Genomic DNA, 6000 nt, shown 5'->3' on the forward strand with positions numbered 1-6000 from the left:
TGTACAGACCTTATACATATATATACACACTGTACAGACCTTATACATATATATACACACTGTACAGACCTTATACATATATATACACACTGTACAGACCTTATACATATATATACACACTGTACAGACCTTATATATATATATATATATATATATATATATATATATATATATACACACTGTACAGACCTTATACATATATATATATATATATATATATATATATATATATACACACTGTACAGACCTTATACATATATATACACACTGTACAGACCTTATACATATATATATATATATATATATATATATATATACACACACTGTACAGACCTTATACATATATATATACACACTGTACAGACCTTATACATATATATATATATATTCACTGTATAGACCTTATACATATATATATATATATATACACTGTACATACCATATATATATATATATATATATATATATATATATATATATATATATATACACTGTATAGACCTCATACATATATATTAGAGAAGTAACATGATCAGTTCATGCTGTATGGTGCAGGGACTCCTATATACACGGCTGAGGTCACCCAGGGGTCTCCTAGATTCACCCTCTGAGTCCATGTGTCCATTATAGCAGGACAGGGACTAGTATTATAGTTATGTATGCTGCTATCAGTCCTTACACCCGGCGCCATACTGTCTGATACTATAATCTCTATGAGACAGTATGTGACTGGGGGGCAGCATAGATACATGTATGGCTCGGAGCGGTGGGGAACCTAACATTTCTGCTGCCTGAGGCGGACGTCAGAGAGGCGCCCCCATCCCCCCCTTCCCTGCCGGACTGAATACCGGGGGGTGTGTGTGTGTGTGTGTGTGTGTGCTAGTAGTAACATTAATAGTCAATACAGCGAGTAACATGTGACATTTTGTGGTGACTTACCGGAGACGTCCCTGACTAATCGCTCACATTATTTCCCATCTCTTCCGTCTGGACCGCCATGGCCACTTCTTCCAGCTGTGATTTGTCTCTGTAAGGTTTGCAACACAGACATCTCTGACTCCTCACTTCTCCAGGCACCTGGCCCATATTGTCCTCACGTGCACAAAGCCCCTTACAGAGGACCTCTCATGAGTTGGGGCACATGCGGTTTTATATACCGCTGGAAAGCCGACAGTACACTGAATTCAGCGGTATATAAAACCGCATGTGTCCCAACTCATGAAAGGTCCTCTTTAAATAGCGCCCCTTACTAATAATACCCCCCCTTATATTAATAATGCCCCTAACAGTCCCTAAATAAAGTCACCATATTCTGACACCTGTAACTTTTTTCTATGTCCTTGTTCGGGTGTAACCCCTGTGTGCAGTTCAAGGCAACGAGGGGTTAACAGTTTGCAAACCTTATGCCTGCAGCATGGAAGCAATTGTGTTTGTTTATCTAATCCTTGGAGGATGGGAGGGGCTGCTTGGTAGGGGAGACCATGTGCTCAGGCAGTCTGCAGGAGAGAGGGATCACAGGTGGATGCAGGAGGAAGATCTCCTGAGCCCCCAGAGGCTGAAAGCAAAAGGAAAGAGGATTTAATTCCTTCAGAGAAAAGGTTACCGACTCCACAGGACGATTTGCTGAATAGACAGGGTATCCATACCCTCCACAACGGACGGAGGTGCCTCCCTGCTACACCGGAACGTTCTTCCAGACTTAACCCTTTGGCAGCCTGTTGGACAGGACAGCGTTAATCCCTCTGGGACTGTAAGTGTACCTACCACCAGCATTCTTATTTAGACTGCATCCTATGATCCAGGAGTAAGTGGTTCTTGGCTAGTATAACCATACCTCCCAACCGTCCCGATTTCCGCGGGACAGTCCCGATTTGGGTGACATGTCCCGCGGTCCCGGTTGGAGGGAGGTATGTCCCGATTTCAACTCAGATCTGCGTCCAGAGGACGCAGATCTGAGTTGAACACATATGCGGCTGAAGCAAGGAGCTGACACAGGTCAGCTCCTCGCTTCGCCGCTGCCCGCCTCTCTTCCTGACACATGCGGCTGAAGCTGCTCGCGTGCTCGCTTCGCCGCTGCGTCTCTCTCTCGCTGACACATGCGGCTGAAGCGAGGAGCTGACCTGTGTCAGCTCCTCGCTTCACTGCTGCCGCCGGCTCCTGACTTGTAGACGCGATGTACAAACCAGGATCCGGCGGCAGCGGCGAAGCGAGGAGCTGACACAGGTCAGCTCCTCGCTTCAGCCGCATGTGTCAGCGAGAGAGAGACGCAGCGGCGAAGCGAGCACGCGAGCAGCTTCAGCCGCATGTGTCAGGGAGAGAGGCGGGCAGAGAGCGGCGAGGGAGCGGAGGAGAAGGTAAGTGTAATGTGGAGGTGGAACGTGAAACTGGGGGCAGATGAAGCAGGGGACGGCATGACACTGGGGGCAGAGATGATGGGGGGACATGAATCTGGGGGCAGAGATGGAGTGGACATGAAACTGGGGGTAGAGATGGAGTGGACATGAAACTGGGGGCAGAGATGGAGTGGACATGAAACTGGGGGCAGAGATGGGGGACATGAATCTGGGGGCAGAGATGGGGGACATGAATCTGGGGGCAGAGATGGGGGACATGAATCTGGGGGCAGAGATGGGGGACATGAATATGGGGGCAGAGATGGGGGGACATGAATCTGAGGGCAGAGATGGGGGACATGAATCTGAGGGCAGAGATGGGGGACATGAATCTGGGGGCAGAGATGGGGGACATGAATCTAGGGGCAGAGATGGAGGGACATGAATCTGAGGGCAGAGATGGGGGACATGAATCTGGGGGCAGAGATGGGGGACATGAATCTGAGGGCAGAGATGGGGGACATGAATCTGGGGGCAGAGATGGGGGACATGAATCTAGGGGCAGAGATGGAGGGACATGAATCTGGGGGCAGAGATGTGGGGACATGAATCTGGGGGCAGAGATGGAGTGGACATGAAACTGGGGGCAGAGATGGAGGGGACATGAATCTGAGGGCAGAGATGGAGGGGACATGAATCTGAGGGCAGAGATGGGGGACATGAATCTGGGGCAGAGATGGGGGACATGAATCTGGGGGCAGAGATGGAGGGACATGAATCTGGGGGCAGAGATGGAGGGACATGAATCGGGGGGCAGAGATGTGGGACATGAATCTGGGGGCACAGATGTGGGGACATGAATCTGGGGGAAGAGATGGAGAGGACATGAATCTGGGGGCAGAGATGTGGGACATGAATCTGGGGGCAGAGATGAAGGGGACATGAATCTGGGGCAGAGATGTGGGACATGAATCTGGGGGCAGAGATGGGGACATGAATCTGGGGGCAGAGATGTGGGGACATGAATCTGGGGGCAGAGATGGAGGGACATGAATCTGGGGGCAGAGATGTGGGACATGAATCTGGGGGCAGAGATGTGGGGACATGAATCTGGGGGCAGAGATGTGGGGACATGAATCTGGGGGCAGAGATGGAAGGGACATGAATCTGGGGGCAGAGATGGAAGGGACATGAATCTGGGGGCAGAGATGGAGGGACATGAATCTGGGGGCAGAGATGGAGGGACATGAATCTGGGGGCAGAGATGGAGGGACATGAATCTGGGGGCAGAGATGGAGGGGACATGAATCTGGGGCAGAGATGGAGGGACATGAATCTGGGGGCAGAGATGGAGGGACATGAATCTGGGGGCAGAGATGGAGGGACATGAATCTGGGGGCAGAGATGGAGGGACATGAATCTGGGGGCAGAGATGGAGGGACATGAATCGGGGGGCAGAGATGTGGGACATGAATCTGGGGGCACAGATGTGGGGACATGAATCTGGGGGAAGAGATGGAGAGGACATGAATCTGGGGGCAGAGATGTGGGACATGAATCTGGGGGCAGAGATGAAGGGGACATGAATCTGGGGCAGAGATGTGGGACATGAATCTGGGGGCAGAGATGGGGACATGAATCTGGGGGCAGAGATGTGGGGACATGAATCTGGGGGCAGAGATGGAGGGACATGAATCTGGGGGCAGAGATGTGGGACATGAATCTGGGGGCAGAGATGTGGGGACATGAATCTGGGGGCAGAGATGTGGGGACATGAATCTGGGGGCAGAGATGGAAGGGATATGAATCTGGGGGCAGAGATGGAAGGGACATGAATCTGGGGGCAGAGATGGAGGGACATGAATCTGGGGGCAGAGATGGAGGGACATGAATCTGGGGGCAGAGATGGAGGGACATGAATCTGGGGGCAGAGATGGAGGGGACATGAATCTGGGGGCAGAGATGGAGGGACATGAATCTGGGGGCAGAGATGGAGGGACATGAATCTGGGGGCAGAGATGGAGGGACATGAATCTGGGGGCAGAGATGTGGGACATGAATCTGGGGGCAGAGATGGAGGGGACATGAATCTGGGGGCAGAGATGTGGGACATGAATCTGGGGGCAGAGATGGGGGGACATGAATCTTGGGGCAGATGAAGGGTGTATATGAAACTGGGGGAGAGATAGAGGGGGGACATATAATTTACGGGTGACTGTAGGAGGATTATACTGTGTGCGGGCACATGAAAAATTAATGAGTGGGCGGAGTCAACACAAAAGTGGGCGGGGCTAAATTTACCACTACGCGCGCTGCACATTTTGTCCCTCTTTCGGTTCTTCAAAAGTTGGGCGGTATGGTATAACTGTTTAAGCTGAAGCCCTGCAGAAGGAGTAAAAGAGACTTGATGCATCCGGGCACCTGCTGTGCTGCCATGTCCTATTGTAAGGGATAGCGCCGGCCGCTGCTGCTGATAGATGATTGTAGCCAGTACTAAATCTCCTGCACTAAGGAATATTCCCCTGCTAGGGATTAAAGGAGCATTGTTCATTTCTGACATATTTCATGTGCACCAACGAAAGAAGATTCTTTCCAGAACCGTGGCAACAGGCCTTGTACTAAGACTGAGCTTTGTGATTGTTATACATTGTCCTTGGGCTTTGCCATATAGACCTGCCATTTTCTAGATTGGTTTATGGCTTACAGTATCACCTCTTACTGATGCTGTGAATGTTATTGCATATTGTACTTCACCATTACTTTATTAAGTTCCATATAAAAATTTCTTTGTTTATACCACAATCCTCTCTGGCGTGTTGGTGTGGGTGGGTCTTTCCCTTGTCAAGCCCCGGGCAGAGATCTGAAGAAAGGTACTGTCACCCCGGAAGCACCAGAATATCACCGACAAGGGTGGAGGCACTGCGCTAAGCAAGGTAGAACGGCAACGCATACTTATCCGAACGTCCCACTACCCGGGGGTGTGGCCAAAGGGGGCTTTACACGGCGATGTATAGGGCGTCTTTTTTTGCAGGGCCGGGGGTACTTTTCAGTTCTACCATTTTGGGGACTGTTTATTGCTTTGATCATTTTTATTCAAATTTTTATCAGAGGCAAAACAGTGAAAAAAATATGACTTTGACACTTTTGACTGTTTTTTCCTGCTACAGCGATTACCGTACAGGAAAAATATTGTTATAGATTTGTAGAGCCGGCGATTTAGGACACGGGGAGACCTAACGTGTAGGAGTGTCACAGTAGTTCACTACTTTTATATGTGTTCTGGGGGGGGGGGAATTGAATTTTTAATACTTTTTATTTTTATTTTTTAATTTTTTACATTTTATTTTTGTACTTATTAGACCCCCCAGGGGACTGATCAGTGATACAATGCACTGCAAAAATCCGGCATTTCTATTGCAGGCTACATAGAAATATAGAATGAAAAGTTGGAGCCTTCACAAGGCTGCCGGCTGCCAGAAAAACACACACAGGCCCCGAAGCTTGCTCCAGGTGCCTGCGATTGCTGGTAAAATGGCGCCTCAGTCAAATCTGGGGGGTTAATGCTTAAAACAGCAGACACCATTATTGTGTTGGGGTGCTGGGGAAGGGTTGGAGTGCTGAGGGGGTTTGGGGAACGGGGCGGGGGGCTTTTGGATGTCTTTCTGGT

This window comes from Leptodactylus fuscus, chromosome 2 (assembly GCF_031893055.1).
Source record: "Leptodactylus fuscus isolate aLepFus1 chromosome 2, aLepFus1.hap2, whole genome shotgun sequence".
NCBI lineage: Eukaryota > Metazoa > Chordata > Amphibia > Anura > Leptodactylidae > Leptodactylus > Leptodactylus fuscus.